The 22157-nt window shown below is 39.9% G+C and overlaps 27 non-coding genes across 27 annotated transcripts; all 27 read left to right on the forward strand.

Annotated features, from left to right (window-relative positions):
- The first annotated feature begins 334 nt into the window (after positions 1-334).
- On the forward strand, positions 335-406 carry Trnat-cgu. The gene has a single exon. It is a non-coding gene; the product is annotated as a tRNA-Thr (tRNA).
- Positions 407-1980: 1574 nt separating this feature from the next.
- On the forward strand, positions 1981-2052 carry Trnat-cgu. Its single transcript has one exon. It is a non-coding gene; the product is annotated as a tRNA-Thr (tRNA).
- A 519-nt stretch (positions 2053-2571) lies between these two features.
- On the forward strand, positions 2572-2643 carry Trnat-cgu. The gene has a single exon. It is a non-coding gene; the product is annotated as a tRNA-Thr (tRNA).
- Positions 2644-3001: 358 nt separating this feature from the next.
- On the forward strand, positions 3002-3073 carry Trnat-cgu. The gene has a single exon. It is a non-coding gene; the product is annotated as a tRNA-Thr (tRNA).
- Positions 3074-4079: 1006 nt separating this feature from the next.
- On the forward strand, positions 4080-4151 carry Trnat-cgu. The gene has a single exon. It is a non-coding gene; the product is annotated as a tRNA-Thr (tRNA).
- Positions 4152-5405: 1254 nt separating this feature from the next.
- On the forward strand, positions 5406-5477 carry Trnat-cgu. Its single transcript has one exon. It is a non-coding gene; the product is annotated as a tRNA-Thr (tRNA).
- A 358-nt stretch (positions 5478-5835) lies between these two features.
- On the forward strand, positions 5836-5907 carry Trnat-cgu. Its single transcript has one exon. It is a non-coding gene; the product is annotated as a tRNA-Thr (tRNA).
- Positions 5908-6784: 877 nt separating this feature from the next.
- Trnat-cgu lies at positions 6785-6856 on the forward strand. The gene has a single exon. It is a non-coding gene; the product is annotated as a tRNA-Thr (tRNA).
- Positions 6857-7214: 358 nt separating this feature from the next.
- Trnat-cgu lies at positions 7215-7286 on the forward strand. Its single transcript has one exon. It is a non-coding gene; the product is annotated as a tRNA-Thr (tRNA).
- A 993-nt stretch (positions 7287-8279) lies between these two features.
- Trnat-cgu lies at positions 8280-8351 on the forward strand. The gene has a single exon. It is a non-coding gene; the product is annotated as a tRNA-Thr (tRNA).
- Positions 8352-8709: 358 nt separating this feature from the next.
- Trnat-cgu lies at positions 8710-8781 on the forward strand. Its single transcript has one exon. It is a non-coding gene; the product is annotated as a tRNA-Thr (tRNA).
- A 1006-nt stretch (positions 8782-9787) lies between these two features.
- Trnat-cgu lies at positions 9788-9859 on the forward strand. The gene has a single exon. It is a non-coding gene; the product is annotated as a tRNA-Thr (tRNA).
- A 1254-nt stretch (positions 9860-11113) lies between these two features.
- Positions 11114-11185, forward strand: Trnat-cgu. Its single transcript has one exon. It is a non-coding gene; the product is annotated as a tRNA-Thr (tRNA).
- A 358-nt stretch (positions 11186-11543) lies between these two features.
- On the forward strand, positions 11544-11615 carry Trnat-cgu. The gene has a single exon. It is a non-coding gene; the product is annotated as a tRNA-Thr (tRNA).
- An 877-nt stretch (positions 11616-12492) lies between these two features.
- Trnat-cgu lies at positions 12493-12564 on the forward strand. Its single transcript has one exon. It is a non-coding gene; the product is annotated as a tRNA-Thr (tRNA).
- Positions 12565-12921: 357 nt separating this feature from the next.
- On the forward strand, positions 12922-12993 carry Trnat-cgu. The gene has a single exon. It is a non-coding gene; the product is annotated as a tRNA-Thr (tRNA).
- Positions 12994-13986: 993 nt separating this feature from the next.
- Trnat-cgu lies at positions 13987-14058 on the forward strand. Its single transcript has one exon. It is a non-coding gene; the product is annotated as a tRNA-Thr (tRNA).
- Positions 14059-14416: 358 nt separating this feature from the next.
- Positions 14417-14488, forward strand: Trnat-cgu. Its single transcript has one exon. It is a non-coding gene; the product is annotated as a tRNA-Thr (tRNA).
- Positions 14489-15481: 993 nt separating this feature from the next.
- On the forward strand, positions 15482-15553 carry Trnat-cgu. Its single transcript has one exon. It is a non-coding gene; the product is annotated as a tRNA-Thr (tRNA).
- A 358-nt stretch (positions 15554-15911) lies between these two features.
- Trnat-cgu lies at positions 15912-15983 on the forward strand. The gene has a single exon. It is a non-coding gene; the product is annotated as a tRNA-Thr (tRNA).
- Positions 15984-16996: 1013 nt separating this feature from the next.
- Trnat-cgu lies at positions 16997-17068 on the forward strand. The gene has a single exon. It is a non-coding gene; the product is annotated as a tRNA-Thr (tRNA).
- A 356-nt stretch (positions 17069-17424) lies between these two features.
- On the forward strand, positions 17425-17496 carry Trnat-cgu. Its single transcript has one exon. It is a non-coding gene; the product is annotated as a tRNA-Thr (tRNA).
- A 1012-nt stretch (positions 17497-18508) lies between these two features.
- Trnat-cgu lies at positions 18509-18580 on the forward strand. The gene has a single exon. It is a non-coding gene; the product is annotated as a tRNA-Thr (tRNA).
- A 1255-nt stretch (positions 18581-19835) lies between these two features.
- Positions 19836-19907, forward strand: Trnat-cgu. Its single transcript has one exon. It is a non-coding gene; the product is annotated as a tRNA-Thr (tRNA).
- A 358-nt stretch (positions 19908-20265) lies between these two features.
- Trnat-cgu lies at positions 20266-20337 on the forward strand. The gene has a single exon. It is a non-coding gene; the product is annotated as a tRNA-Thr (tRNA).
- An 877-nt stretch (positions 20338-21214) lies between these two features.
- Trnat-cgu lies at positions 21215-21286 on the forward strand. The gene has a single exon. It is a non-coding gene; the product is annotated as a tRNA-Thr (tRNA).
- Positions 21287-21644: 358 nt separating this feature from the next.
- Trnat-cgu lies at positions 21645-21716 on the forward strand. Its single transcript has one exon. It is a non-coding gene; the product is annotated as a tRNA-Thr (tRNA).
- Positions 21717-22157: the final 441 nt, after the last annotated feature.

The following is a 22157-nucleotide window of genomic DNA, read 5'->3' on the forward strand; positions in this document are numbered from 1 at the left end:
TTTTAACAAATATTAAAAATAGTGATTCGAAAAAAGGTGGTGTCTGTTTCCTAAGTTTTACTGAAGGCGGTTCACAGTACATCTGCCTCCCGACATTCAATGATCATAAATAACGTGACTTGCGCTCCACTTCCAGTGACATATGTCGGAGTTCCATTCACATTCTGCAGTGCGCATGCCTCACAAACTGACCAGATATAACTGTCTGCCTCGATGGCCGAATGGAAAGGCGTCGTGCATATTCGAATCACGTGACCTACAGGTCACTGTTAACTTATCTGTGGTTTAAATATAGCGTCGACCAAATGATTGTGATGTTGTTCAAGCTTTGTCAGCCTCGGTGGCCAAGTGGTAAGGCGTCGGTCTCGTAAACCGAAGATCCTGGGTTCAATCTCCAGTCGGGGCTCATTTTGTTAAAACACGGATTTGTGATGATGGGGAAATTCTGAAATTGAGGCTTCCAGACAATCATTCAAAGGTTCTGGGCACATTCAACGTCACCGTGTGAAGTTTAAGCTAAATGCATCATATGTAACAACAGACAAGTTTACCTCGTGCAGATAATCGATAAATTTCTACATATGACGCTACACAAATATAACGACAGACAATTGTACTATATATTTCAGTTCAGAAATGAAGTTTGCTCTACCCCCATGTGTAGCGTAATAAAGTATAGTTTTGCCTGAACTATTATAGTTAAAGCAGGAGGATCTGTGCCCGTAGGTTTCACCAAAGAGGTAAACGTCCGGCCTTTCCTACCACACTATGCCGAACCCTTGATATAACTTGAATATTGTTCAAAGCGGCGTTACACTCATCTCACACATTAATCCAGAACTGCCATACAGGCCCTGAAACAAATATATCCAATACAGCCAATGCAAGTCTATCATATTTGGCAAGTCTAGATAACTGCAGTATCTGGAAAATGAAGAAAGTATCTGGGCTCCTTTTTAATTATATTTTATAACTGTTACTTTACCATTGTCTTTTCTGTAAAATAGTTCATATGAGAGACAAGATGTTAGTCTATCATTAATCAACAACCATGTGTGAACTATCGTTCGTCAAACAGATGCAGTGAATCCCCGTTACGCCGCAGGTACCTAAGTGAAAACGTCCGGAAAGTTATAACTTTTCGGTGTGAACAAATCAGGTGTTATTCCCCCTTGATTCAATATAAACGTCCTAAATAGTAATCTTCCCGATTGCGAGATATCCAGATAAACGGCGTCTGGACTAACGAGGTTTAAATGTAATACATATACATACTTAGATTCATACACTCAAGTCTGGACAAGTCTTCAGCAACCCCTGCTTGCCGTAAGAGGCGACCGCCGTCATATAGCTGGAATATTGCTGAGTGCGGCGTTACACAAACAAACAAACCAACGTAAGAGGCGACTGTGCTTGTTGTTCGAGGCGACTAACGGGATCGGGTGGTAAGGTTCGCTGACTTGGTTGATGCATGTCATCGTATCCCAACTGCGTAGATCAATGCTCATGATATCATACAATGGATTGTCAGATCCAGACTCGATTATTTTCAGACCGCTGTCATATACCTGGGATATTACAAAGCAAGGCGTTACACAAACAAACAAATAGATAAATGTTCCCATTCCCTTAGAACAAGCCTGTCATGAATGTGTCTACCGCGTATAAAAGAAACCACACTCAGCAAACAATGATACGGGCAGTGAAATACAACCTCATTTACACTTGAAATGTTTTATTAGAGCTTTAAGTGCCTTTACAGGTAAAAGAAGTGTAGACCCTATCCCCCGACGCTCAATCTGTGCCACGCTGCATTCATCGTTACACATATACGTTGACTTGTATACATAATGGATTTCTCGTCGCGGCTCAGCGCTCGTCGATGTTACCTGTATCTGGTGACCTACATTGAACCAGGTGTCACTCATCGGGCTAGATATGCCAGTACATAGCGACTAAACGACCGTATGAGGTGTGTCAGCCTCGGTGGCCAAGTGGTAAGGCGTCGGTCTCGTAAACCGAAGATCCTGGGTTCAATCCCCAGTCGGGGCTCATTTTGTTACAAATGAAACCTGTCGCCAGAGTGCCGTGAACCAACGAACAGTGTTAATACATAACAAATAAACGCGTCTGCTAATGTAACCCTCTGCGGATAATTTACACAAAATGTGACATTGTTGTATATTTGCTCACTCAACATTCCTCTTCATCCATGGAGTTGCTGGCGCAAACGTGTAAAAAAAGTGAATGTCGTAGCGCTATGATCATTTCGTGAAACTGGTCAAGAATTTGTGTGGTAGGAAAACCATTGAGAGGTACGATAATGACATAATACACTGAAAAATGTATGCCGTAAGTATTTTATCGGGTGTATTTATAAAAGCTCATTTTAAGAGCAAGTTTAATTAAGTTTGACATAAAAATATACATCATATATTCGACTTGTTTGTCATGCAAGTTCAAAGCTCTTCGTGCATATCCGAATCACGTGACCTACGTTTGACAGGTGTCACTTGTTTTGGTTTAATATAACGTCCACCAATTGACTGAGCGGCTGTTGAATGTGTGTCAGCCTCGGTGGCCAAGTGGTAAGGCGTCGGTCTCGTAAACCGAAGATCCTGGGTTCAAATCCCAGTCGGGGCTCATTTTGTAGAAATATATATATATTTGTTGATGTTTTATATGAAGACGGTTGAAAAGGTAAATCCCGATATCAGTTGCAGTCCAGGTTTATTTTTCTTCACATAATTGATTGCAATAAATAACTCACATTCATTGTAACAAAATATGAATGATAGTTGTTGAAAACAGTGAAGCCAAATTGCTAATTTATGCTAAAGGCGACTCATACTTTCAGTACAGTTACCCACTCAATATACATCAACGTATATCACGTGGTTTTCGCTGCACTTCAAGTGAAAAAAGGCGAACTTCGATGTCACATTCGTAAGGAACATGTATCATGTGCAGTCAAACAAACTTTAACTAAACTGATGTGTCAGCCTCGATGGCCAAGTGGTAAGGCGTCGGTCTCGTAAACCGAAGATACTGGGTTCAATCCCCAGTCGGGGCTCATTTTGTTACAAATGAAACCTGTCGCCAGAGTGCCGTGAACCAACGAACAGTGTTATACATAACAAATAAACGCGTCTGCTCATGTAACCCTCTGCGTATAACCGAAAATGTAAGGCATAAAGGTAATATGCAAAACACAGCAACGATATCATTACAGGTGGAACAAATAAATACATGTTTACATATATATGAATGATAGTTGTTGAAAACAGTGAAGCCTAATTCCTAATTTATGCTAAAGGCTACTTATACTTTCAGTACACTTGTCCACTCCATATTCATTAGCGTATATCACGTGGTTTTCGCTGCACTTCAAGTGAGAAATGACATTCGTAAGGAACATGTTTGTCTATCAGACTTACACAAAACTCGTAAAGCGAAGATCCTGGGTTCAATCCCCAGTCGGGGCTTACTTTTGCAAATAGATATATAATAAGTTCATTAATAATGCGCCAAATTCAACTCATAGCGAATGTTCACGGCATATCATTATGATAATCCCGGCCATCGGATCAGTGTTTACTCTATTGTCATTCTCATCTCCCTGGGGAGAATACAACCCAAGCTTCTCGCGAGGCGCTAGAAGGTTAATAGTCACATTGCCATTTCATCTTACTCGTGCTTTGCGTTTTTGAGGCACGTGTCAAAGAAAGTGAATGTCGTAGCGCTGATATTGTTTGGAGAAGCGGTTGAAGAAGTTGAGTTTCGGGAAAGCCAATAAAAGTTGGGAAATAGAGACATCAAATTGAAAAGATGTATGCTGAAAGTATTTCCTGAGGTGCACATTTGGTGCGTGGGCCCTATCTCTAAGAAGTCAATTTATATAAGTGCAAGCTTTATTAAGTTTGACATAGAATATGCGTAATATATTCGGTGTATTTGTTACGCAGGTTCCAAGGTTTTCGTGCTCTCCGAATCAATTAACTCGTGGGTGACAGGGGTCACTTGTTTTGGTTTAAATATAGCGTCCAACAATTGACTGAGCGGGTGAGGAATGTGTGTCAGCCTCGGTGACCAAGTGGTAAGGCGTCGGTCTCGTAAACCGAATATCCTGGGTTCAAATCCCAGTCGGGGCTCATTTTGTAGAAATATATATATTTGTTGATGTTTTATATGAAGGCGGTTGAAACGAAAAATCCCGATATCAGTTGCAGTCCAGGTTTATTTTACTTCCACATAGGGGATTGCAATAGATAACTCACATTCATTGTAACAAAATATGAATGATAGTGGTTGAAAACAGTGATGCCTAATTGCTAATTTATGCTAAAGGCGACTCATACTTTCAGTACAGTTGCCCACTCAATATACATCAACATATATCACGTGGTTTTCGCTGCACTTCAAGTGAAAAAAGGCGAACTTCGATGTCACATGCGTAGATACATGTATCAGTTGCCGTCAAACAAACTGGCGTCCTGGGTTCAATCCCCAGTCGGGGCTCATTTTGTTACAAATGTAACCTGTCGCCAGAGTGCCGTGAACCAACGAACAGTGTTAATACATAACAAATAAACGCGTCTGCTCATGTAACCCTCTGCGTATAACCGAAAATGTAAGGCATAAACGCAATGTGCAAAACACAGTAATGATATCATTACAGGTGGAACAAATAAATACATGTTTACATATACTAGTATATGAATGATAGTTGTTGAAAACAGTGAAGCCTAATTCCTAATTTATGCTAAAGGCTACTTATACTTTCAGTACACTTGTCCACTCCATATTCATTAGCGTATATCACGTGGTTTTCGCTGCACTTCAAGTGAGAAATGACATTCGTAAGGAACATGTATGTCTATCAGACTTAAACAAAACTCGTAAAGCGAAGATCCTGGGTTCAATCCCCAGTCGGGGCTTACTTTTGCAAATAGATATATAATAAGTTCATTAATAATGCGCCAAATTCAACTCATAGCGAATGTTCACGGCATATCATTATGATAATCCCGGCCATCGGATCAGTGTTTACTCTATTGTCATTCTCATCTCTCTGGGGAGAATACAACCCAAGCTTCTCGCGAGGCGCTAGAAGGTTAATAGTCACATTGCCATTTCATCTTACTCGTGCTTTGCGTTTTTGAGGCACGTGTCAAAGAAAGTGAATGTCGTAGCGCTGATATTGTTTGGAGAAGCGGTTGAAGAATTTGTGTTTTGGGAAAGCCAATAAGAGTTGCGAAAAAGAGACATCAAATTGAAAAAATGTTACGCAGGTTCCAAGGTTTTCGTGCTCTCCGAATCAATTAACTCGTGGGTGACAGGGGTCACTTGTTTTGGTTTAAATATAGCGTCCAACAATTGACTGAGCGGGTGAGAAATGTGTGTCAGCCTCGGTGGCCAAGTGGTAAGGCGTCGGTCTCGTAAACCGAAGATCCTGGGTTCAAATCCCAGTCGGGGCTCATTTTGTAGAAATATATATATATTTGTTGATGTTTTATATGAAGACGGTTGAAAAGGTAAATCCCGATATCAGTTGCAGTCCAGGTTTATTTTTCTTCACATAATTGATTGCAATAAATAACTCACATTCATTGTAACAAAATATGAATGATAGTTGTTGAAAACAGTGAAGCCTAATTGCTAATTTATGCTAAAGGCGACTCATACTTTCAGTACAGTTGCCCACTTAATATACATCAACGTATATCACGTGGTTTTCGCTGCACTTCAAGTGAAAAAAGGCGAACTTCGATGTCACATTCGTAAGGAACATGTATCAGTTGCAGTCAAACAAACTTTAACTAAACTGATGTGTCAGCCTCGATGGCCAAGTGGTAAGGCGTCGGTCTCGTAAACCGAAGATCCTGGGTTCAATCCCCAGTCGGGGCTCATTTTGTTATGATATCATTACAGGTGTAACAAATAAATACATGTTTACATATACTAGTATATGAATGATAGTTGTTGAAAACAGTGAAGCCTAATTCCTAATTTATGGTAAAGGCTACTTATACTTTCAGTGCACTTGTCCACTCCATATTCATTAGCGTATATCACGTGGTTTTTGCTGCACTTCAAGTGAGAAATGACATTCGTAAGGAACATGTATGTCTATCAGACTTAAACAAAACTCGTAAAGCGAAGATCCTGGGTTCAATCCCCAGTCGGGGCTTACTTTTGCAAATAGATATATAATAAGTTCATTAATAATGCGCCAAATTCAACTCATAGCGAATGTTCACGGCATATCATTATGATAATCCCGGCCATCGGATCAGTGTTTACTCTATTGTCATTCTCATCTCCCTGGGGAGAATACAACCCAAGCTTCTCGCGAGGCGCTAGAAGGTTAATAGTCACATTGCCATTTCATCTTACTCGTGCTTTGCGTTTCTGAGGCACGTGTCAAAGAAAGTGAATGTCGTAGCGCTGATATTGTTTGGAGAAGCGGTTGAAGAATTTGTGTTTTGGGAAAGCCAATAAGAGTTGCGAAAAAGAGACATCAAATTGAAAAAATGTATGCTGAAAGTATTTCCTGAGGTGCACATTTGGTGCGTGGGCCCTATCTCTAAGAAGTCAATTTATATAAGTGCAAGCTTTATTAAGTTTGACATAGAATATGCGTAATATATTCGGTGTATTTGTTACGCAGGTTCCAAGGTTTTCGTGCTCTCCGAATCAACTAACCCGTGGGTGACAGGTGTCACTTGTTTTGGTTTAAATATAGCGTCCACCAATTGACTGAGCGGCTGTTGAATATGTGTCAGCCTCGGTGGCCAAGTGGTAAGGCGTCGGTCTCGTAAACCGAAGATCCTGGATTCAAATCCCAGTCGGGGCTCATTTTGTAGAAATATATATATATTTGTTGATGTTTTATATGAAGACGGTTGAAAAGGTAAATCCCGATATCAGTTGCAGTCCAGGTTTATTTTTCTTCACATAATTGATTGCAATAAATAACTCACATTCATTGTAACAAAATATGAATGATAGTTGTTGAAAACAGTGAAGCCTAATTGCTAATTTATGCTAAAGGCGACTCATACTTTCAGTACAGTTGCCCACTCAATATACATCAACGTATATCACGTGGTTTTCGCTGCACTTCAAGTGAAAAAAGGCGAATTTCGATGTCACATTCGTAAGGAACATGTATCAGTTGCAGTCAAACAAACTTTAACTAAACTGATGTGTCAGCCTCGATGGCCAAGTGGTAAGGCGTCGGTCTCGTAAACCGAAGATCCTGGGTTCAATCCCCAGTCGGGGCTCATTTTGTTACAAATGAAACCTGTCGCCAGAGTGCCGTGAACCAACGAATAGTGTTAATACATAACAAATAAACGCGTCTGCTCATGTAACCCTCTGCGTATAACCGAAAATGTAAGGCAAAAACGCACCAACGATATCATTTCAGGTGGAACAAATAAATACATGTTTACATATATATGAATGATAGTTGTTGAAAACAGTGAAGCCTAATTCCTAATTTATGCTAAAGGTTACTTATACTTTCAGTACACTTGTCCACTCCATATTCATTAGCGTATATCACGTGGTTTTCGCTGCACTTCAAGTGAGAAATGACATTCGTAAGGAACATGTATGTCTATCAGACTTAAACAAAACTCGTAAAGCGAAGATCCTGGGTTCAATCCCCAGTCGGGGCTTACTTTTGCAAATAGATATATAATAAGTTCATTAATAATGCGCCAAATTCAACTCATAGCGAATGTTCACGGCATATCATTATGATAATCCCGGCCATCGGATCAGTGTTTACTCTATTGTCATTCTCATCTCCCTGGGGAGAATACATCCCAAGCTTCTCGCGAGGCGCTAGAAGGTTAACAGTCACATTGCCATTTCATCTTACTCGTGCTTTGCGTTTTTGAGGCACGTGTCAAAGAAAGTGAATGTCGTAGCGCTGATATTGTTTGGAGAAGCGGTTGAAGAATTTGTGTTTTGGGAAAGCCAATAAGAGTTGCGAAAAAGAGACATCAAATTGAAAAAATGTATGCTGAAAGTATTTCCTGAGGTGCACATTTGGTGCGTGGGCCCTATCTCTAAGAAGTCAATTTATATAAGTGCAAGCTTTATTAAGTTTGACATAGAATATGCGTAATATATTCGGCGTATTTGTTACGCAGGTTCCAAGGTTTTCGTGCTCTCCGAATCAACTTACCCGTGGGTGACAGGGGTCACTTGTTTTGGTTTAAATATAGCGTCCACCAATTGACTGAGCGGCTGTTGAATATGTGTCAGCCTCGGTGGCCAAGTGGTAAGGCGTCGGTCTCGTAAACCGAAGATCCTGGATTCAAATCCCAGTCGGGGCTCATTTTGTAGAAATATATATATATTTGTTGATGTTTTATATGAAGACGGTTGAAAAGGTAAATCCCGATATCAGTTGCAGTCCAGGTTTATTTTTCTTCACATAATTGATTGCAATAAATAACTCACATTCATTGTAACAAAATATGAATGATAGTTGTTGAAAACAGTGAAGCCAAATTGCTAATTTATGCTAAAGGCGACTCATACTTTCAGTACAGTTACCCACTCAATATACATCAACGTATATCACGTGGTTTTCGCTGCACTTCAAGTGAAAAAAGGCGAACTTCGATGTCACATTCGTAAGGAACATGTATCATGTGCAGTCAAACAAACTTTAACTAAACTGATGTGTCAGCCTCGATGGCCAAGTGGTAAGGCGTCGGTCTCGTAAACCGAAGATACTGGGTTCAATCCCCAGTCGGGGCTCATTTTGTTACAAATGAAACCTGTCGCCAGAGTGCCGTGAACCAACGAACAGTGTTATACATAACAAATAAACGCGTCTGCTCATGTAACCCTCTGCGTATAACCGAAAATGTAAGGCATAAAGGTAATATGCAAAACACAGCAACGATATCATTACAGGTGGAACAAATAAATACATGTTTACATATATATGAATGATAGTTGTTGAAAACAGTGAAGCCTAATTCCTAATTTATGCTAAAGGCTACTTATACTTTCAGTACACTTGTCCACTCCATATTCATTAGCGTATATCACGTGGTTTTCGCTGCACTTCAAGTGAGAAATGACATTCGTAAGGAACATGTTTGTCTATCAGACTTACACAAAACTCGTAAAGCGAAGATCCTGGGTTCAATCCCCAGTCGGGGCTTACTTTTGCAAATAGATATATAATAAGTTCATTAATAATGCGCCAAATTCAACTCATAGCGAATGTTCACGGCATATCATTATGATAATCCCGGCCATCGGATCAGTGTTTACTCTATTGTCATTCTCATCTCCCTGGGGAGAATACAACCCAAGCTTCTCGCGAGGCGCTAGAAGGTTAATAGTCACATTGCCATTTCATCTTACTCGTGCTTTGCGTTTTTGAGGCACGTGTCAAAGAAAGTGAATGTCGTAGCGCTGATATTGTTTGGAGAAGCGGTTGAAGAAGTTGAGTTTCGGGAAAGCCAATAAAAGTTGGGAAATAGAGACATCAAATTGAAAAGATGTATGCTGAAAGTATTTCCTGAGGTGCACATTTGGTGCGTGGGCCCTATCTCTAAGAAGTCAATTTATATAAGTGCAAGCTTTATTAAGTTTGACATAGAATATGCGTAATATATTCGGTGTATTTGTTACGCAGGTTCCAAGGTTTTCGTGCTCTCCGAATCAATTAACTCGTGGGTGACAGGGGTCACTTGTTTTGGTTTAAATATAGCGTCCAACAATTGACTGAGCGGGTGAGGAATGTGTGTCAGCCTCGGTGACCAAGTGGTAAGGCGTCGGTCTCGTAAACCGAATATCCTGGGTTCAAATCCCAGTCGGGGCTCATTTTGTAGAAATATATATATTTGTTGATGTTTTATATGAAGGCGGTTGAAACGAAAAATCCCGATATCAGTTGCAGTCCAGGTTTATTTTACTTCCACATAGGGGATTGCAATAGATAACTCACATTCATTGTAACAAAATATGAATGATAGTGGTTGAAAACAGTGATGCCTAATTGCTAATTTATGCTAAAGGCGACTCATACTTTCAGTACAGTTGCCCACTCAATATACATCAACATATATCACGTGGTTTTCGCTGCACTTCAAGTGAAAAAAGGCGAACTTCGATGTCACATGCGTAGATACATGTATCAGTTGCCGTCAAACAAACTGGCGTCCTGGGTTCAATCCCCAGTCGGGGCTCATTTTGTTACAAATGTAACCTGTCGCCAGAGTGCCGTGAACCAACGAACAGTGTTAATACATAACAAATAAACGCGTCTGCTCATGTAACCCTCTGCGTATAACCGAAAATGTAAGGCATAAACGCAATGTGCAAAACACAGTAATGATATCATTACAGGTGGAACAAATAAATACATGTTTACATATACTAGTATATGAATGATAGTTGTTGAAAACAGTGAAGCCTAATTCCTAATTTATGCTAAAGGCTACTTATACTTTCAGTACACTTGTCCACTCCATATTCATTAGCGTATATCACGTGGTTTTCGCTGCACTTCAAGTGAGAAATGACATTCGTAAGGAACATGTATGTCTATCAGACTTAAACAAAACTCGTAAAGCGAAGATCCTGGGTTCAATCCCCAGTCGGGGCTTACTTTTGCAAATAGATATATAATAAGTTCATTAATAATGCGCCAAATTCAACTCATAGCGAATGTTCACGGCATATCATTATGATAATCCCGGCCATCGGATCAGTGTTTACTCTATTGTCATTCTCATCTCTCTGGGGAGAATACAACCCAAGCTTCTCGCGAGGCGCTAGAAGGTTAATAGTCACATTGCCATTTCATCTTACTCGTGCTTTGCGTTTTTGAGGCACGTGTCAAAGAAAGTGAATGTCGTAGCGCTGATATTGTTTGGAGAAGCGGTTGAAGAATTTGTGTTTTGGGAAAGCCAATAAGAGTTGCGAAAAAGAGACATCAAATTGAAAAAATGTTACGCAGGTTCCAAGGTTTTCGTGCTCTCCGAATCAATTAACTCGTGGGTGACAGGGGTCACTTGTTTTGGTTTAAATATAGCGTCCAACAATTGACTGAGCGGGTGAGAAATGTGTGTCAGCCTCGGTGGCCAAGTGGTAAGGCGTCGGTCTCGTAAACCGAAGATCCTGGGTTCAAATCCCAGTCGGGGCTCATTTTGTAGAAATATATATATATTTGTTGATGTTTTATATGAAGACGGTTGAAAAGGTAAATCCCGATATCAGTTGCAGTCCAGGTTTATTTTTCTTCACATAATTGATTGCAATAAATAACTCACATTCATTGTAACAAAATATGAATGATAGTTGTTGAAAACAGTGAAGCCTAATTGCTAATTTATGCTAAAGGCGACTCATACTTTCAGTACAGTTGCCCACTTAATATACATCAACGTATATCACGTGGTTTTCGCTGCACTTCAAGTGAAAAAAGGCGAACTTCGATGTCACATTCGTAAGGAACATGTATCAGTTGCAGTCAAACAAACTTTAACTAAACTGATGTGTCAGCCTCGATGGCCAAGTGGTAAGGCGTCGGTCTCGTAAACCGAAGATCCTGGGTTCAATCCCCAGTCGGGGCTCATTTTGTTATGATATCATTACAGGTGTAACAAATAAATACATGTTTACATATACTAGTATATGAATGATAGTTGTTGAAAACAGTGAAGCCTAATTCCTAATTTATGGTAAAGGCTACTTATACTTTCAGTGCACTTGTCCACTCCATATTCATTAGCGTATATCACGTGGTTTTTGCTGCACTTCAAGTGAGAAATGACATTCGTAAGGAACATGTATGTCTATCAGACTTAAACAAAACTCGTAAAGCGAAGATCCTGGGTTCAATCCCCAGTCGGGGCTTACTTTTGCAAATAGATATATAATAAGTTCATTAATAATGCGCCAAATTCAACTCATAGCGAATGTTCACGGCATATCATTATGATAATCCCGGCCATCGGATCAGTGTTTACTCTATTGTCATTCTCATCTCCCTGGGGAGAATACAACCCAAGCTTCTAGCGAGGCGCTAGAAGGTTAATAGTCACATTGCCATTTCATCTTACTCGTGCTTTGCGTTTCTGAGGCACGTGTCAAAGAAAGTGAATGTCGTAGCGCTGATATTGTTTGGAGAAGCGGTTGAAGAATTTGTGTTTTGGGAAAGCCAATAAGAGTTGCGAAAAAGAGACATCAAATTGAAAAAATGTATGCTGAAAGTATTTCCTGAGGTGCACATTTGGTGCGTGGGCCCTATCTCTAAGAAGTCAATTTATATAAGTGCAAGCTTTATTAAGTTTGACATAGAATATGCGTAATATATTCGGTGTATTTGTTACGCAGGTTCCAAGGTTTTCGTGCTCTCCGAATCAACTAACCCGTGGGTGACAGGTGTCACTTGTTTTGGTTTAAATATAGCGTCCACCAATTGACTGAGCGGCTGTTGAATATGTGTCAGCCTCGGTGGCCAAGTGGTAAGGCGTCGGTCTCGTAAACCGAAGATCCTGGATTCAAATCCCAGTCGGGGCTCATTTTGTAGAAATATATATATATTTGTTGATGTTTTATATGAAGACGGTTGAAAAGGTAAATCCCGATATCAGTTGCAGTCCAGGTTTATTTTTCTTCACATAATTGATTGCAATAAATAACTCACATTCATTGTAACAAATATGAATGATAGTTGTTGAAAACAGTGAAGCCTAATTGCTAATTTATGCTAAAGGCGACTCATACTTTCAGTACAGTTGCCCACTCAATATACATCAACGTATATCACGTGGTTTTCGCTGCACTTCAAGTGAAAAAAGGCGAATTTCGATGTCACATTCGTAAGGAACATGTATCAGTTGCAGTCAAACAAACTTTAACTAAACTGATGTGTCAGCCTCGATGGCCAAGTGGTAAGGCGTCGGTCTCGTAAACCGAAGATCCTGGGTTCAATCCCCAGTCGGGGCTCATTTTGTTACAAATGAAACCTGTCGCCAGAGTGCCGTGAACCAACGAATAGTGTTAATACATAACAAATAAACGCGTCTGCTCATGTAACCCTCTGCGTATAACCGAAAATGTAAGGCAAAAACGCACCAACGATATCATTTCAGGTGGAACAAATAAATACATGTTTACATATATATGAATGATAGTTGTTGAAAACAGTGAAGCCTAATTCCTAATTTATGCTAAAGGTTACTTATACTTTCAGTACACTTGTCCACTCCATATTCATTAGCGTATATCACGTGGTTTTCGCTGCACTTCAAGTGAGAAATGACATTCGTAAGGAACATGTATGTCTATCAGACTTAAACAAAACTCGTAAAGCGAAGATCCTGGGTTCAATCCCCAGTCGGGGCTTACTTTTGCAAATAGATATATAATAAGTTCATTAATAATGCGCCAAATTCAACTCATAGCGAATGTTCACGGCATATCATTATGATAATCCCGGCCATCGGATCAGTGTTTACTCTATTGTCATTCTCATCTCCCTGGGGAGAATACATCCCAAGCTTCTCGCGAGGCGCTAGAAGGTTAACAGTCACATTGCCATTTCATCTTACTCGTGCTTTGCGTTTTTGAGGCACGTGTCAAAGAAAGTGAATGTCGTAGCGCTGATATTGTTTGGAGAAGCGGTTGAAGAATTTGTGTTTTGGGAAAGCCAATAAGAGTTGCGAAAAAGAGACATCAAATTGAAAAAATGTATGCTGAAAGTATTTCCTGAGGTGCACATTTGGTGCGTGGGCCCTATCTCTAAGAAGTCAATTTATATAAGTGCAAGCTTTATTAAGTTTGACATAGAATATGCGTAATATATTCGGCGTATTTGTTACGCAGGTTCCAAGGTTTTCGTGCTCTCCGAATCAACTTACCCGTGGGTGACAGGGGTCACTTGTTTTGGTTTAAATATAGCGTCCACCAATTGACTGAGCGGCTGTTGAATATGTGTCAGCCTCGGTGGCCAAGTGGTAAGGCGTCGGTCTCGTAAACCGAAGATCCTGGATTCAAATCCCAGTCGGGGCTCATTTTGTAGAAATATATATATATTTGTTGATGTTTTATATGAAGACGGTTGAAAAGGTAAATCCCGATATCAGTTGCAGTCCAGGTTTATTTTTCTTCACATAATTGATTGCAATAAATAACTCACATTCATTGTAACAAAATATGAATGATAGTTGTTGAAAACAGTGAAGCCTAATTGCTAATTTATGCTAAAGGCGACTCATACTTTCAGTACAGTTGCCCACTCAATATACATCAACGTATATCACGTGGTTTTCGCTGCACTTCAAGTGAAAAAAGGCGAACTTCGATGTCACATTCGTAAGGAACATGTATCAGTTGCAGTCAAACAAACTTTAACTAAACTGATGTGTCAGCCTCGATGGCCAAGTGGTAAGGCGTCGGTCTCGTAAACCGAAGATCCTGGGTTCAATCCCCAGTCGGGGCTCATTTTGTTACAAATGAAACCTGTCGCCAGAGTGCCGTGAACCAACGAATAGTGTTAATACATAACAAATAAACGCGTCTGCTCATGTAACCCTCTGCGTATAACCGAAAATGTAAGGCAAAAACGCACCAACGATATCATTTCAGGTGGAACAAATAAATACATGTTTACATATATATGAATGATAGTTGTTGAAAACAGTGAAGCCTAATTCCTAATTTATGCTAAAGGTTACTTATACTTTCAGTACACTTGTCCACTCCATATTCATTAGCGTATATCACGTGGTTTTCGCTGCACTTCAAGTGAGAAATGACATTCGTAAGGAACATGTATGTCTATCAGACTTAAACAAAACTCGTAAAGCGAAGATCCTGGGTTCAATCCCCAGTCGGGGCTTACTTTTGCAAATAGATATATAATAAGTTCATTAATAATGCGCCAAATTCAACTCATAGCGAATGTTCACGGCATATCATTATGATAATCCCGGCCATCGGATCAGTGTTTACTCTATTGTCATTCTCATCTCCCTGGGGAGAATACAACCCAAGCTTCTCGCGAGGCGCTAGAAGGTTAACAGTCACATTGCCATTTCATCTTACTCGTGCTTTGCGTTTTTGAGGCACGTGTCAAAGAAAGTGAATGTCGTAGCGCTGATATTGTTTGGAGAAGCGGTTGAAGAATTTGTGTTTTGGGAAAGCCAATAAGAGTTGCGAAAAAGAGACATCAAATTGAAAAAATGTATGCTGAAAGTATTTCCTGAGGTGCACATTTGGTGCGTGGGCCCTATCTCTAAGAAGTCAATTTATATAAGTGCAAGCTTTATTAAGTTTGACATAGAATATGCGTAATATATTCGGCGTATTTGTTACGCAGGTTCCAAGGTTTTCGTGCTCTCCGAATCAACTTACCCGTGGGTGACAGGGGTCACTTGTTTTGGTTTAAATATAGCGTCCACCAATTGACTGAGCGGCTGTTGAATATGTGTCAGCCTCGGTGGCCAAGTGGTAAGGCGTCGGTCTCGTAAACAGAAGATCCTGGGTTCAAATCCCAGTCGGGGCTCATTTTGTAGAAATATATATATATTTGTTGATGTTTTATATGAAGACGGTTGAAAAGGTAAATCCCGATATCAGTTGCAGTCCAGGTTTATTTTTCTTCACATAATTGATTGCAATAAATAACTCACATTCATTGTAACACAATATGAATGATAGTTGTTGAAAACAGTGAAGCCTAATTGCTAATTTATGCTAAAGGCGACTCATACTTTCAGTACAGTTGCCCACTCAATATACATCAACGTATATCACGTGGTTTTCGCTGCACTTCAAGTGAAAAAAGGCGAACTTCGATGTCACATAGGTAAGGAACATGTATCATGTGCAGTCAAACAAACTTTAACTAAACTGATGTGTCAGCCTCGATGGCCAAGTGGTAAGGCGTCGGTCTCGTAAACCGAAGATCCTGGGTTCAATCCCCAGTCGGGGCTCATTTTGTTACAAATGTAACCTGTCGCCAGAGTGCCGTGAACCAACGAATAGTGTTAAAACATAACAAATAAACGCGTCTGCTCATGTAACCTTCTGCGTATAACCGAAAATGTAAGGCATAAACGCAATGTGCAAAACACAGTAATGATATCATTACAGGTGGAACAAATAAATACATGTTTACATATACTAGTATATGAATGATAGTTGTTGAAAACAGTGAAGCCTAATTCCTAATTTATGCTAAAGGCTACTTATACTTTCAGTGCACTTGTCCACTCCATATTCATTAGCGTATATCACGTGGTTTTTGCTGCACTTCAAGTGAGAAATGACATTCGTAAGGAACATGTATGTCTATCAGACTTAAACAAAACTCGTAAAGCGAAGATCCTGGGTTCAATCCCCAGTCGGGGCTTACTTTTGCAAATAGATATATAATAAGTTCATTAATAATGCGCCAAATTCAACTCATAGCGAATGTTCACGGCATATCATTATGATAATCCCGGCCATCGGATCAGTGTTTACTCTATTGTCATTCTCATCTCCCTGGGGAGAATACAACCCAAGCTTCTCGCGAGGCGCTAGAAGGTTAACAGTCACATTGCCATTTCATCTTACTCGTGCTTTGCGTTTTTGAGGCACGTGTCAAAGAAAGTGAATGTCGTAGCGCTGATATTGTTTGGAGAAGCGGTTGAAGAATTTGTGTTTTGGGAAAGCCAATAAGAGTTGCGAAAAAGAGACATCAAATTGAAAAAATGTATGCTGAAAGTATTTCCTGAGGTGCACATTTGGTGCGTGGGCCCTATCTCTAAGAAGTCAATTTATATAAGTGCAAGCTTTATTAAGTTTGACATAGAATATGCGTAATATATTCGGTGTATTTGTTACTCAGGTTCCAAGGTTTTCGTGCTCTCCGAATCAACTAACCCGTGGGTGACAGGTGTCACTTGTTTTGGTTTAAATATAGCGTCCACCAATTGACTGAGCGGCTGTTGAATATGTGTCAGCCTCGGTGGCCAAGTGGTAAGGCGTCGGTCTCGTAAACCGAAGATCCTGGGTTCAAATCCCAGTCGGGGCTCATTTTGTAGAAATATATATATTTGTTGATGTTTTATATGAAGACGGTTGAAAAGGTAAATCCCGATATCAGTTGCAGTCCAGGTTTATTTTTCTTCACATAATTGATTGCAATAAATAACTCACATTCATTGTAACAAAATATGAATGATAGTTGTTGAAAACAGTGAAGCCTAATTGCTAATTTATGCTAAAGGCGACTCATACTTTCAGTACAGTTGCCCACTCAATATACATCAACGTATATCACGTGGTTTTCGCTGCACTTCAAGTGAAAAAAGGCGAACTTCGATGTCACATTCGTAAGGAACATGTATCATGTGCAGTCAAACAAACTTTAACTAAACTGATGTGTCAGCCTCGATGGCCAAGTGGTAAGGCGTCGGTCTCGTAAACCGAAGATCCTGGGTTCAATCCCCAGTCGGGGCTCATTTTGTTACAAATGTAACCTGTCGCCAGAGTGCCGTGAACCAACGAACAGTGTTAATACATAACAAATAAACGCGTCTGCTCATGTAACCCTCTGCGTATAACCGAAAATGTAAGGCATAAACGCAATGTGCAAAACACAGTAATGATATCATTACAGGTGGAACAAATAAATACATGTTTACATATACTAGTATATGAATGATAGTTGTTGAAAACAGTGAAGCCTAATTCCTAATTTATGCTAAAGGCTACTTATACTTTCAGTACACTTGTCCACTCCATATTCATTAGCGTATATCACGTGGTTTTCGCTGCACTTCAAGTGAGAAATGACATTCGTAAGGAACATGTATGTCTATCAGACTTAAACAAAACTCGTAAAGCGAAGATCCTGGTTTAATCCCCAGTCGGGGCTTACTTTTGCAAATAGATATATAATAAGTTCATTAATAATGCGCCAAATTCAACTCATAGCGAATGTTCACGGCATATCATTATGATAATCCCGGCCATCGGATCAGTGTTTACTCTATTGTCATTCTCATCTCCCTGGGGAGAATACAACCCAAGCTTCTCGCGAGGCGCTAGAAGGTTAATAGTCACATTGCCATTTCATCTTACTCGTGCTTTGCGTTTTTGAGGCACGTGTCAAAGAAAGTGAATGTCGTAGCGCTGATATTGTTTGGAGAAGCGGTTGAAGAAGTTGAGTTTCGGGAAAGCTAATAAAAGTTGGGAAATAGAGACATCAAATTGAAAAAATGTATGCTGAAAGTATTTCCTGAGGTGCACATTTGGTGCGTGGGCCCTATCTCTAAGAAGTCAATTTATATAAGTGCAAGCTTTATTAAGTTTGACATAGAATATGCGTAATATATTCGGCGTATTTGTTACGCAGGTTCCAAGGTTTTCGTGCTCTCCGAATCAATTAACTCGTGGGTGACAGGTGTCACTTGTTTTGGTTTAAATATAGCGTCCAACAATTGACTGAGCGGGTGAGGAATGTGTGTCAGCCTCGGTGACCAAGTGGTAAGGCGTCGGTCTCGTAAACCGAATATCCTGGGTTCAAATCCCAGTCGGGGCTCATTTTGTAGAAATATATATATTTGTTGATGTTTTATATGAAGGCGGTTGAAACGAAAAATCCCGATATCAGTTGCAGTCCAGGTTTATTTTACTTCCACATAGGGGATTGCAATAGATAACTCACATTCATTGTAACAAAATATGAATGATAGTGGTTGAAAACAGTGATGCCTAATTGCTAATTTATGCTAAAGGCGACTCATACTTTCAGTACAGTTGCCCACTCAATATACATCAACATATATCACGTGGTTTTCGCTGCACTTCAAGTGAAAAAAGGCGAACTTCGATGTCACATTCGTAAGGAACATGTATCAGTTGCCGTCAAACAAACTGGCGTCCTGGGTTCAATCCCCAGTCGGGGCTCATTTTGTTACAAATGTAACCTGTCGCCAGAGTGCCGTGAACCAACGAACAGTGTTAATACATAACAAATAAACGCGTCTGCTCATGTAACCCTCTGCGTATAACCGAAAATGTAAGGCATAAACGCAATGTGCAAAACACAGTAATGATATCATTACAGGTGGAACAAATAAATACATGTTTACATATACTAGTATATGAATGATAGTTGTTGAAAACAGTGAAGCCTAATTCCTAATTTATGCTAAAGGCTACTTATACTTTCAGTACACTTGTCCACTCCATATTCATTAGCGTATATCACGTGGTTTTCGCTGCACTTCAAGTGAGAAATGACATTCGTAAGGAACATGTATGTCTATCAGACTTAAACAAAACTCGTAAAGCGAAGATCCTGGGTTCAATCCCCAGTCGGGGCTTACTTTTGCAAATAGATATATAATAAGTTCATTAATAATGCGCCAAATTCAACTCATAGCGAATGTTCACGGCATATCATTATGATAATCCCGGCCATCGGATCAGTGTTTACTCTATTGTCGTTCTCATCTCTCTGGGGAGAATACAACCCAAGCTTCTCGCGAGGCGCTAGAAGGTTAATAGTCACATTGCCATTTCATCTTACTCGTGCTTTGCGTTTTTGAGGCACGTGTCAAAGAAAGTGAATGTCGTAGCGCTGATATTGTTTGGAGAAGCGGTTGAAGAATTTGTGTTTTGGGAAAGCCAATAAGAGTTGCGAAAAAGAGACATCAAATTGAAAAAATGTTACGCAGGTTCCAAGGTTTTCGTGCTCTCCGAATCAATTAACTCGTGGGTGACAGGGGTCACTTGTTTTGGTTTAAATATAGCGTCCAACAATTGACTGAGCGGGTGAGAAATGTGTGTCAGCCTCGGTGGCCAAGTGGTAAGGCGTCGGTCTCGTAAACCGAAGATCCTGGGTTCAAATCCCAGTCGGGGCTCATTTTGTAGAAATATATATATATTTGTTGATGTTTTATATGAAGACGGTTGAAAAGGTAAATCCCGATATCAGTTGCAGTCCAGGTTTATTTTTCTTCACATAATTGATTGCAATAAATAACTCACATTCATTGTAACAAAATATGAATGATAGTTGTTGAAAACAGTGAAGCCTAATTGCTAATTTATGCTAAAGGCGACTCATACTTTCAGTACAGTTGCCCACTTAATATACATCAACGTATATCACGTGGTTTTCGCTGCACTTCAAGTGAAAAAAGGCGAACTTCGATGTCACATTCGTAAGGAACATGTATCAGTTGCAGTCAAACAAACTTTAACTAAACTGATGTGTCAGCCTCGATGGCCAAGTGGTAAGGCGTCGGTCTCGTAAACCGAAGATCCTGGGTTCAATCCCCAGTCGGGGCTCATTTTGTTATGATATCATTACAGGTGTAACAAATAAATACATGTTTACATATACTAGTATATGAATGATAGTTGTTGAAAACAGTGAAGCCTAATTCCTAATTTATGGTAAAGGTTACTTATACTTTCAGTGCACTTGTCCACTCCATATTCATTAGCGTATATCACGTGGTTTTTGCTGCACTTCAAGTGAGAAATGACATTCGTAAGGAACATGTATGTCTATCAGACTTAAACAAAACTCGTAAAGCGAAGATCCTGGGTTCAATCCCCAGTCGGGGCTTACTTTTGCAAATAGATATATAATAAGTTCATTAATAATGCGCCAAATTCAACTCATAGCGAATGTTCACGGCATATCATTATGATAATCCCGGCCATCGGATCAGTGTTTACTCTATTGTCATTCTCATCTCCCTGGGGAGAATACAACCCAAGCTTCTAGCGAGGCGCTAGAAGGTTAATAGTCCCATTGCCATTTCATCTTACTCGTGCTTTGCGTTTCTGAGGCACGTGTCAAAGAAAGTGAATGTCGTAGCGCTGATATTGTTTGGAGAAGCGGTTGAAGAATTTGTGTTTTGGGAAAGCCAATAAGAGTTGCGAAAAAGAGACATCAAATTGAAAAAATGTATGCTGAAAGTATTTCCTGAGGTGCACATTTGGTGCGTGGGCCCTATCTCTAAGAAGTCAATTTATATAAGTGCAAGCTTTATTAAGTTTGACATAGAATATGCGTAATATATTCGGCGTATTTGTTACGCAGGTTCCAAGGTTTTCGTGCTCTCCGAATCAACTTACCCGTGGGTGACAGGTGTCACTTGTTTTGGTTTAAATATAGCGTCCACCAATTGACCGAGCGGCTGTTGAATATGTGTCAGCCTCGGTGGCCAAGTGGTAAGGCGTCGGTCTCGTAAACCGAAGATCCTGGGTTCAAATCCCAGTCGGGGCTCATTTTGTAGAAATATATATATATTTGTTGATGTTTTATATGAAGACGGTTGAAAAGGTAAATCCCGATATCAGTTGCAGTCCAGGTTTATTTTTCTTCACATAATTGATTGCAATAAATAACTCACATTCATTGTAACAAAATATGAATGATAGTTGTTGAAAACAGTGAAGCCTAATTGCTAATTTATGCTAAAGGCGACTCATACTTTCAGTACAGTTGCCCACTCAATATACATCAACGTATATCACGTGGTTTTCGCTGCACTTCAAGTGAAAAAAGGCGAACTTCGATGTCACATTCGTAAGGAACATGTATCAGTTGCAGTCAAACAAACTTTAACTAAACTGATGTGTCAGCCTCGATGGCCAAGTGGTAAGGCGTCGGTCTCGTAAACCGAAGATCCTGGGTTCAATCCCCAGTCGGGGCTCATTTTGTTACAAATGAAACCTGTCGCCAGAGTGCCGTGAACCAACGAATAGTGTTAATACATAACAAATAAACGCGTCTGCTCATGTAACCCTCTGCGTATAACCGAAAATGTAAGGCAAAAACGCACCAACGATATCATTACAGGTGGAACAAATAAATACATGTTTACATATATATGAATGATAGTTGTTGAAAACAGTGAAGCCTAATTCCTAATTTATGCTAAAGGCTACTTATACTTTCAGTACACTTGTCCACTCCATATTCATTAGCGTATATCACGTGGTTTTCGCTGCACTTCAAGTGAGAAATGACATTCGTAAGGAACATGTATGTCTATCAGACTTAAACAAAACTCGTAAGGCGAAGATCCTGGGTTCAATCCCCAGTCGGGGCTTACTTTTGCAAATAGATATATAATAAGTTCATTAATAATGCG

Source organism: Haliotis rufescens, unplaced genomic scaffold, assembly GCF_023055435.1.
Source record: "Haliotis rufescens isolate VD_foot unplaced genomic scaffold, xgHalRufe1.0.p SCAF_2, whole genome shotgun sequence".
Taxonomy (NCBI): domain Eukaryota; kingdom Metazoa; phylum Mollusca; class Gastropoda; order Lepetellida; family Haliotidae; genus Haliotis; species Haliotis rufescens.